The sequence below is a fragment of the Leuresthes tenuis genome, unplaced genomic scaffold (genome assembly GCF_036924035.1).
Source record: "Leuresthes tenuis unplaced genomic scaffold, fLeuTen1.0.hap1 SCAF_47, whole genome shotgun sequence".
NCBI classification, from domain to species: Eukaryota; Metazoa; Chordata; class Actinopteri; order Atheriniformes; family Atherinopsidae; genus Leuresthes; species Leuresthes tenuis.
The window spans coordinates 428,024-439,404 of NW_027325401.1; the positions used below are offsets into that span (position 1 = coordinate 428,024).

Below are 11,381 nucleotides of genomic sequence, written 5' to 3' on the forward strand. Positions count from 1 at the left end.
GACAATGTATGATCAAAAGAGGGAGCGGAGGTTTTCGGCTGCAAGGTCTGAATGTCCAACCATAATTTGTAAAAATCGGGGAAGAAACGGCTCGAAAGCCCGACTATACACCATCAAAAGCGGGAGCAGAGGTGTTCAGGTGCAAGAAGGTCTGAATGTCCGACCAATAATTACTGAAAAATGGGTAAGAAAAGGTGCAAATGCCAAATCATACATCATCAAAAGCAGGAGCGGATGTGTTCGGCTACAAGAAGGTTTGAATGTCCAACCATAGTAAGTAATAGGTGGGTAAGAAAAGGCTCGAATGCCCGACTATACACCATCAAAAGCGGAAGCGGAGGTGTTCGGCTGCAAGACGGTGTGAACGTCCGACCAAAGTTTGTAAAAAGCATTAAGAAAATGTTCGAATATCCAACCAAACATAATCAAAAGCGGGAGCAGAGCTGTTCGACTTCAAGTAGGTGTGAATATCAGATCATAATTTGCAAAAAGCTGATGAGAAAGGGTGAGAATGCCCGACTATACACTATCAAATGTGGGAGCGGAGGTGTTCGTCTGTGAGTAGGTGTGAATGTCCAACCATAATTGCTGAAAAATGTGTTAGAAAAGGTAAGAAGGCCGGACCATATATCATCAAAAGCGGGAGAGGTTGTGTTCGGCTGCAAGAAGGTGTGAATGTCCAGCCATAATTACTCACAAACGGGTAAGAAAAGGTACTATTGCCAGACCATATATGATCAAAACAGGGAGCGGAGGTGGTTCAGCTGCAAGAAGGTTTGAATGTCCAACTAAAGTTTGTAAAAAGCGGGTAAGACAAGGTGTGAATGCCCGACAATGTATGATCAAAAGAGGAGCGGAGGTTTTCGGCTGCAAGAAGGTCTGAATGTCCACCCATAATTACTGAAAAATGGGTAAGAAAAGGTGCGAAAGCCCAACCGCACATGATCATAAGTGGATGAGAAGGTGTTCGACTGCAAGTAGGTGTGAATGTAATCAATGTCTAGATAGATTTCAACAAAAAACAACGTTGTACTTTGCAGTAAAAGAAAGTGCAAATCAAAAGTTTTAGGAATCCGAAATAAGCTTATTTTCATGAGTTCTGCACGATTTCGGATTTTATGTATAAAATGAATTTCTTCACGCAAACTAAGTTAACACTGCTTTGTCCTTCATATGTACCCATTTCTACATATATTTCAAGCATAAACTTCCTCATATTACCCTGAATGAGAAAGAGCCACACTTGTGATTAAGCCATACCTCCCTTTTGAGGAGTTCTGCATGATTTGGGATTTTATCTATAAAATTAATTCCTTCACTCAAACTATGTTAAAACGGCTTTTACCTTCATATATATCAATGTCTCGATAGATTTAAACAAAAAAACAACGTTGTACTTTGCAATAAAAGAAAGAGCAAATCAAAAGTTTTAGGAATCCGACAATAAGCTTATTTTCATGAGTTCTGCACGATTTCGGATTTTATGTATAAAATGAATTCATTCACTCAAACCAAGTGAAAACTGCTTTTTCCTTCATATTTATCAATGTCTAGATCGACTTCAACAAAGAACAACATTGTATTTTGCAGTAGAAGAAAGAGCAAAACTGAAGGATCAGGAATCCGAGAATAAGCTTCTTTTCATACGTTCTGCATGATTTGGGATTTTATGTATAAAATGAATTCCTTCACTCAAACTAAGTTAACACTGCTTTGTCCTTCATATGTACCCATTTCTACATATATTTCAAGCATAAACTTCCTCATACTACCCCGAATGAGAAAGAACCACACTTGTGATTAAGCCATACGCCCCTTTTGAGGAGTTCTGCATGATTTGGGATTTTATCTATAAAATCAATTCCTTCACTCAAACTATGTTAAAACGGCTTTTACCTTCATATATATCAATGTCTCGATAGATTTAAACAAAAAAAAAACAACGTTGTACTTTGCAATAAAAGAAAGAGCAAATCAAAAGTTTTAGGAATCCGACAATAAGCTTATTTTCATGAGTTCTGCACGATTTCGGATTTTATGTATAAAATGAATTCATTCACTCAAACCAAGTTAAAACTGCTTTTTCCTTCATATTTATCAATGTCTAGATCGACTTCAACAAAGAACAACATTGTATTTTGCAGTAGAAGAAAGAGCAAAACTGAAGGATCAGGAATCCGAGAATAAGCTTCTTTTCATACGTTCTGCATGATTTGGGATTTTATGTATAAAATGAATTCCTTCACTCAAACTAAGTTAACACTGCTTTGTCCTTCATATGTACCCATTTCTACATATATTTCAAGCATAAACTTCCTCATACTACCCCGAATGAGAAAGAACCACAATTGTGATTAAGCCATACCTCCCTTTTGAGGAGTTCTGCATGATTTGGGATTTTATCTATAAAATCAAATCCTTCACTCAAACTATGTTAAAACGGCTTTTACCTTCATATTTATCAATGTCTCGATATATTTAAACAAAAAAAACAACGTTGTACTTTGCAGTAAAAGAAAGAGCCAATCAAAAGTTTTAGGAATCCGAGAATAAGCTTATTTTCATGAGTTCTGCACGATTTCGGATTTTATGTATAAAATGAATTCATTCACTCAAACCAAGTTAAAACTGCTTTTTCCTTCATATTTATCAATGTCTAGATCGACTTCAACAAAGAACAACATTGTATTTTGCAGTAGAAGAAAGAGCAACACTGAAGGATCAGGAATCCGAGAATAAGCTTATTTTCTTATGGGCAAGTGGGAACTGCTTTGTCCTTCATATTTATCAATGTGTAGATGGATTTCAACTTCTTCTACTGCAAAGTCCAATGTTTTTCTTTGTTGAAGTCGATCTAGACATTGATGAATATGGAAGGACAAAGCAGTTTTAACTTGGTTTGAGCAAAGCAATTCATTTTATAGCAATAAATATGATCGGGCATTTGAACCTTTTTTTACCCGCTTTTTACAAACCATTGTCGGACTTTCACACCTTCTTGCAGCCGAACACCACCTCTCCCGCTTTTGATGATGTATGGTCCAGTATTCTTACCTTTTCTAACACATTTTTCAGCAATTATGGTCGGACATTCACACCTACTCACAGCCGGACACCTCCGCTCCCGCTTTTGATGATGTATAGTCGGGCTTTCGAGCCTTTTCTTACCCGGTTTTTACAAATTATGGTTGGACATTCAGACCTTGCAGCCGAACACCTCCGCTCTCTCTTTTGATCATACATTGTTGGGCATTCGCACCTTGTCTTACCCGCTTTTTACAAACTATAGTCAGACATTAACACCTTGCAGCTGAACCTCCGCTCCCTGTTTTGATCATGTATGGTCTGGCAATACTACCTTTTCTTCCCCCGTTTGTGAGTAATTGTGGCTGGACATTCACACCTACTTGCAGTCGAACAGCTCTGCTCCCGCTTTTGATTATGTTTGGTTGGATATTCGAGCCTTTTCTTAACTGCTTTTTACAAACCATGGTTGGACTTTCACACCTTCTTGTAGCCGAACAACTCCGCTCCCGCTATTGATTGTGTACAGTCGGGTATTTTAACCTTTTCTTACCCGCTTTTTACCAACTATGGTCGGACATTCACACCGTCTTACAGCGGAACACCTCCGCTCCCGCTTTTTATGGTGTATAGTCGGGCATTCGAACCTTTTCTTACCCGCTTTTTACAAACTATGGTAGGACATTCAAACCTTCGTGTATCCGAAAACCTCCGCTCTCTCTTTTGATCATACATTGTCGGACATTCGCACCTTTTCTTACCCGCTTTTTACAAACCATGGTCGGACTGTCACACCTTCTTGTAGCCGAACACATCCGCTCCCGCTATTGATTGTGTACAGTCGGGTATTTTAACCTTTTCTTACGTGCTTTTTACCAAGTATGGTCGGACATTCACACCTTCGTACAGCGGAACACCTCCGCTCCCTCTTTTGATGGTGTATGTTCGGGCATTCAAACCTTTTCTTACACGCTTTTTCCAAACTATGGTCGGCTATTCACAGCATCCTCTCCACCATACTTGTATGGTGGGATATTCACAACCACTTGCATCCGAAAACCTCCGCCCCAAATTTTGTTGATATTTAGTCGGACATTCGCACCTTACCCGCTTTTGGCAAACTTTGGCCTTCTTGCAGCCTAACAACTCTGATCTTGCTTTTGATGATGTAAGGTTTGGCATTCAGACCTTGCTTCACCTGCTTTTCACCAAATATAGTCGGACATTCACACCTTCTTGCAGCCGAACACTTCCGCTCCACCTTTTAGTGTTCTATCACACCTTTTTTTCACCGCATTTTATACATTATGGTTGGAAATTTTCAACCACTCTCATCCGAAGACCTCTCCTCCCGCTTTTGTTAATATATTTGAACTTTAGTCGGGCATTCAAACCTTCTTACAGCTGAACCACCTCCGCTCCCTGTTTTGATCATATATGGTCTGGCAATACTACCTTTTCTTACCCGTTTGTGAGTAATTATGGCTGGACATTCACACCTACTCACAGCCGAACAACTCCGCTCCCGCATTTGATGATGTATAGTCGGGCATTCTCACCCTTTCTCATCAGCTTTTTGCAAATTATGATCTGACATTCACACCTACTTCCAGTCGAACAGCTCTGCTCCCGCTTTTGATCATACATTGTCAGGCATTCGCACCTTGTCTTACCCACTTTTTACAAATTATGGTCGAACATTCACACCTACTTGCAGCCGAACACCTCCGCTCCCGCTTTTGATGGTGTATAGTCGGGCTTTCGAGCCTTTTCTTCCCCGGTTTTTCCAAATTATGGTTGTACATTCAGACCTTGCAGCCGAAAACCTCCGCTCCCTCATTTGATCATACATTGTCAGGCATTCGCACCTTGTCTTACCCGCTTTTTATAAACTTTAGTCAGACATTCACACCTTGCAGCTGAACCACCTCCGCTCCCTGTTTTGATAATGCATGGTCTGGCAATACTACCTTTTCTTACCGGTTTGTGAGTAATTATGGCTGGACATTCACACCTACTTGCAGCCGAACACCACTTTTCCCGCTTTTGATGATGTATGGTCCGGCATTCTAGTCTTTTCTAACACATTTTTCAGCAATTATGGTTTGACATTCACACCTACTCACAGCCGAACACTTCCGCTCCCGCTTTTGATTATGTTTGGTTGGATATTCGAAACTTTTCTTCACTGCTTTTTACAAACTTTGGTCGGACATTCACACCTTCTTGCAGCCGAACACCTCCGCTTCCGCTTTTGATGGTATATATTCGGGCATTCGAACCTTTTCTTACCCGCTTTTTACAAACCATGGTCGGACTTTCACACCTTCTTGCAGCCGAACACCTCCGCTTCCGCTTTTGATTGTGTACAGTCGGGTATTTTAACCTTTTCTTACCCGCTTTATACCAACTATTGTTGGACATTCACACCGTCTTACAGCGGAACACCTCCGCTCCCTCTTTTGATGGTGTATGTTCGGGCATTCGAACCTTTTCTTACCCGCATTTTACGAACTATGGTCGGACATTCAAACCTTCTTTTAGCCGAACACATCCACTCCTGCTTTTGATGATGTATGGTTGAGCATTCGCACCTTTTCTTACCCATTTTTTACAAACTATGGTCGGACATTCACACCTTCTTGCAGCTGAACACCTCCTCTCCCGCTTATGATGATGTGTGGTTTGATATTCGAAAATTTTCTTTCATTTTTTCTAGCAATTATTGATGGACATTCAGACCTTCTTGCAGCTGAACACCTCCGCTCCCGCTTTTGATGATGTATAGTCGGGCTTTCGAGCCTTTTCTTCCCCGGTTTTTACAAAATTATTGTTGGACATTCAGACCTTCTTGCAGCCGAAAACCTCCGCTCCCTCTTTTGATCATACATTGTCGGGCATTCGCACCTTCTCTTACCCGCTTTTTACAAACCAGGGTCGGACTTTCACACCTTTTAGTAGCCGAACAACTCCGCTCCCGCTATTGATTGTGTACAGTCGGGTATTTTCACCTTTTCTTACCCGCTTTTTACCAACTATGGTCAGACATTCACACCTTCTTACAGTGGAACACCTCCGCTCCCTCTTTTGATGGTGTATGTTCGGGCATTCGAACCTTTTCTTACCCGTTTTTTACAAACTATGGTCGGACATTAAAACCTTCTTGTAGCCGAACACATCCACTCCTGCTTTTGATGATGTATGGTTGGGCATTCGTACCTTTTCTTACCCATTTTGCAGTAATTATGGGTGGACATTCACACCTTTTTGCATTTTAACACCTCCTCTCCCGCTTATGATCATGTGCGGTTTGATATTCGAAAATTCTCTTCCATGTTTTCTAGCAATTATTGATGGACATTCAGACCTTCTTGCAGCTGAACACCTCCGCTCCAGCTGTTGATGGTGTATAGTCGGGCTTTCGAGCCTTTTCTTCCCCGATTTTTACAAATTATGGATGGACATTCAGACCTTCTTTCAGCCGAAAACCTCCGCTCCCTTTTTTGATCATACATTGTCGGGCATTCGCACCTTTTCTTACCCGCTTTTTACAATTCATGGTCGGACTTTCACACCTTTTAGTAGCGGAACAACTCTGCTCCCGCTATTGATTGTGTTCAATAGGGTATTTTAACCTTTTCTTACCTGCTTTTTGCCAATTATGGTTGGACATTCACACCTTCTTACAGCGGAACACCTCCGCTCCCTCCTTTGATGGTGTATGTTCGGGCATTCGAACCTTTTCTGACCCGCTTTTTACAAACTATGGTCAGACATTCAAACCTTCTTGTAGCCGAACACATCCACTCCTGCTTTTGATGATGGGTATTCAAACCTACTTGTTGCCCGCTTTTCATTAATTATGGGTGTACATACACACCTTGTCGCAGCCAAACACCTCCGCTCCCTGTTAGGATCATGTATGGTTGGGCATTCGTACCTTTTCTTACCCATTTTGCAGTAATTATGGGTGGACTTTCACACCTTCTTGCATTTGAACACCTCCTCTCCCGCTTATGATCATGTGCGGTTTGATATTCGAAAATTCTCTTCCATGTTTTCTAGCAATTATTGATGGACATTCAGACCTTCTTGCAGCTGAACACCTCCGCTCCAGCTGTTGATGGTGTATAGTCGGGCTTTTGAGCCTTTTCTTCCCAGATTTTTACAAAATATGGATGGACATTCAGACCTTGTTTCAGCCGAAAACCTCCTCTCCCTCTTTTGATCATACATTGTCGGGCATTCACACCTTTTCTTACCCGCTTTTTACAAACCATGGTCGGACTTTCACACCTTTTAGTAGCGGAACAACTCTGCTCCCGCTATTGATTGTGTACAATCGGGTATTTTAACCTTTTCTTACCTGCTTTTTGCCAACTATGGTCGGACATTCACACCTTCTTACAGCGGAACACCTCCGCTCCCTCCTTTGATGGTGTATGTTCGGGCATTCGAATCTTTTCTTACCCGCTTTTTACAAACTATGGTCAGACATTCACACCTTCTTGCAGCCGAACACTTCCGCTCTACCTTTTAGTGTTCTATGGGGTATTCACACCTTTTTTTTCACCACATTTTATAGATTATGGTTGTAAATTCTCACCCACTCGTATCCGAAGACCTCTCCTCCTGCTTTGGTTAATATATAGTCGGGCATTCGAACCTTTTCTTACCCGCTTTTTACAAATTATGGTCGAACATTCACACCTACTTGCAGCCGAACACCTCCGCTCCCGCTTTTGATGGTGTATAGTCGGGCTTTCGAGCCTTTTCTTCCCCGGTTTTTACAAATTATGGTTGGACATTCAGACCTTGCAGCCGAAAACCTCCGCTCCCTCTTTTGATCATACATTGTCAGGCATTCGCACCTACTTGCAGCCGAATACTTCCGCTCCACCTTTTAGTGATGTATGGTTGGCATTTGCACCTTTTCTTACCCTTTCTTACCCTACTGATTGCTTAAGATGAAGTTGTTTTTTCTCAAACTACAACATTTTTTTAATTGTTGAAACTTGATTTGAAGTGGATAAATAAGGAGGACAAACAGTTTTAAGTCAGGCTGATAGAAGGAATTAATTTTATAGCAAAATCTGTATTTCGTCATATGTCGAGAGATGCTTATTGCTGAAGAAGTTCTTTCTCATTCTACAAAGTTTGTTGTTTATTGTTGAAACTTCATCAGAAGTGAAGAAATAAATGAATGCCTATCAACAAATGTGGGATCTAAACTCTAGTGCTTCCTCTAAAATAATTTCCTTTCTCAATTCAGAAATGTGTGTGTGTAAGTCACAACACCCGTGACACCAAAACGGCTTTCTTTTCTCTCTTTTCTCTACACTCTGCACTGTGAGCACACACACCAAATCAGAAAGGCTTTTTTCTCTCTTTTCTACATTATGGACTGTGGGGACACAAAACCGCTCTCTCTTTTTTTTTTGATTGTGTGCCAGGGCGTTGTCTCACGTATTAGATTATGCTTACGATACGAATGGGTTTATCAGTCACATCAGAATCCATACATACTGATCCTCCCGTAATAAAATGGTCGGATCTTATCAAACACACTTTGTTTCTTGTGACAATCAAGTCAGCGAAACAGCGTATACACGTCAAGACACTGAATCAAGTTTGCCACAAGAACTCATAAGTTTGGCAGTATTGCTCTGCCGTCAGCAATCATACACCCATTTTATTTTCGTGAGACATGTGCAGGCACCTGTTCATCTACTGTTCTATCACTATGAATTAGTTTATCTATTATCAATAAGGATACTTCTACAACTACTATCAAAGTATGTCCAGACTTCTTATGTTGTCAGTTGCTATATATGAATAAGTGGGTAGCTACTGACAAGCATTAAGCATGTCACACAGCCCAAACATATAACATTTCAGGACACACCACACAGTTAACAACCACAGTGAAGTGTCAAAGCCCAAACATGTAACATTCAACAGGACACTTACACAACACATTCAAATCAAACAGTCAGACAACATACAAGAACATATACCCCAGCCGGCATTGCTCCCTGCCTATTTTCGTACAGCACACTATGTGTGCGCACACCTTTATTCACAAACTCTTCAACTTATACTCTTTTACCAAAGCTGCTACAGCTCGATTGGCCGAATACCCTTAGATCCTATTTCGGTGAATTTGACATCTGCCTTACATGTAACAGATTAGCGGTTTAGCAGTTTTAATTTAGTTTGAGTGAAGGAATTCATTTTATAGCAAAATCCGAAATCGTGAAGAACTCATGAAAGTAAGCTTATTCTCGGATTCCTGAAACTTTAGATTTGCTCTTTCTTTTTCTGCAAAGTACAACATTGTTTTTTTTTTGTTTAAATCTTTCTAGACATGGTAAATATGAAGGACAAAGCAGTTTTAACATAGTTTGAGTGAAGGAATTCATTTTATAGATAAAATCCCAAGAGTCTGCTGAGAAAAGAGAGTGAATGCGAAGTAGACTTTAACACGGCTCTGGGAGCGAGCCGAGTGTGGGCTAACCGGGAGAATTGCTTGAAAGAAACGCGACACCGAATGAGAGGTCAGAACAAAGCCTCAATACGGTGTTCCCGTGGTGTTTTTGTTGCTGCCTTGTCGATTGCACAGGGTCAAGCGTTTCAACCAAGCAACGCTCACCATGGGGAAGGTGGCTATGGCAACTAGCCTGATGCCCTGCTCCCGCAGTGACGGATAATCGTACTCTGGTTTCTCTTCATAACATACAAGTCTTTCGCCTTTTACTAAAGACTTTCGTGGAGAGCAGCACTAATGAGTTGTTTCTATTTTTGGCAGGCTTTACCTTTGCGGGTGAAGCCCTTTCTGTCTGTGCAAAAGAAATCTTGTTACTGTGCAGAGTGACTTCTCTGAGTAGAGTCGCCTTACTTGTTGCGATTGTGCCGATGTTCGAAGCTGGAGTGCAAAGTTGTTGCTTGAATGGTGCTTGCTGGAGCATGCGGGAGTGCAAAGTTATACCATTTAAAAGGGCTGAAGAGTGCTCAGTGCAGCGGGTGGGCGGAGGTGCAACGTGACACTCTGGCCACCTATGGCCATAAAAAGAACACTGCTACAAGTGCGCATTGTGCCAGCAAGGGCCCTCGGACCTGAAACAGTGGACAGTTATCGCTTCTCGGCCTTTTGGCTAAGATCAAGTGTAGTATCTGTTCTTATCAGTTTAATATGTCCTCTATACGAGGACTACATATTAAATGGATTTTTAAGAATAGGAGTTGAAAAAGAAGCTTGCTCCGTTCACTCCAAGCATTGACCCAGTACTGCAGTGCCGCTGGGAACGGTGCGCTCTTCTCTGCTCTTGTGAAAAAGCAAACAGCGGTGCAGGATGCAAGTTTCAGGGAGCCCAAGATGAAACTTTCTTTTAATCTGCTGAGAAAAGAGAGTGAATGCGAAGTAGACTTTAACACAGCTCTGGGAGCGAGCCGAGTGCGGGCTAACCGGGAGAATTGCTTGAAAGAAACGCCATACCAAATGAGCGGTCAGAACAAAGCCTCAATACGGTGTTCCCGTTGTGTTTTTGTTGCTGCCGCTGTTTTTTTTTTTTCACAAGAGCGCACCTGTTGAGGGGGGGCCTGGGGGGGCCTGGGTGATGGTGGGTCTCAGGCCCGGGCTGCTGCGACTGGTGTGACCGGGTGGTTTGTTTGTTGGTTTTTTGTTGTTGTTTGTTTGTTTTTTGTAGAGGTCCTCCGGAGTGGGGTTGGGTTGAGTGGGGTGGGGCGGGATGGGTACCTTCTGGGGGTACAGTAGCTCCCAGAATATGGTCGCTGCAGGCCCCTGGCCTGGTGGACATCAGGCCCTCCTGTCCTGTGTTGGCTCCCTGGTAGCGGGGATGCCTATTGCAGCCAGTCCCTGGCTGCCCCCAGTGTATATCCCCATACCCCTCTCCCTTCTGGCTCCTGTACACAGCACACACTCACACATGAAGGGTTTTGGGGGCGTGTGTGTTCGGTGGGGTGTAGTGGACTCTGCAGTAGTTGCCCTCTGCAGTTCCCACCCCTGTTTTAATTACACCTTAGACATTACTACTTATCAAACACACTCACACACACACATTAGGTCTTGGGGGGTGGTTACACTGAGTGGCATCTGGTGGGCGGGGCTCTTTGGGTATGTAGGCTGCCCAGAGGGCCACGCTCCCAGTTCTACAAATTTGGCTGCCCCTCAATTTTAATTGCTCACTATTAGAAAATATTGAAGAGCCAGAAGGGTGAGGGGAGGGGTCTTCTTCGCACACCCCTGCTTCCTGGTTGCTGCTCGGGGCGGGAGGGGCCAGGAGGATTAATTAATTGTTCTGCTGGTTTGGGGTCTGTGGTGGCTGGGGGGCTGCTGG

At 42.5% G+C, this 11,381-nt stretch overlaps 2 non-coding genes across 2 annotated transcripts; both read left to right on the plus strand.

Annotated features, from left to right (window-relative positions):
* The first annotated feature begins 9,736 nt into the window (after positions 1-9,736).
* On the plus strand, positions 9,737-9,850 carry LOC140285585 (U5 spliceosomal RNA). The gene has a single exon (XR_011910597.1). It is a non-coding gene; the product is annotated as a U5 spliceosomal RNA (small nuclear RNA).
* Positions 9,851-10,158: 308 nt separating this feature from the next.
* Positions 10,159-10,342, plus strand: LOC140285550 (U2 spliceosomal RNA). The gene has a single exon (XR_011910565.1). It is a non-coding gene; the product is annotated as a U2 spliceosomal RNA (small nuclear RNA).
* Positions 10,343-11,381: the final 1,039 nt, after the last annotated feature.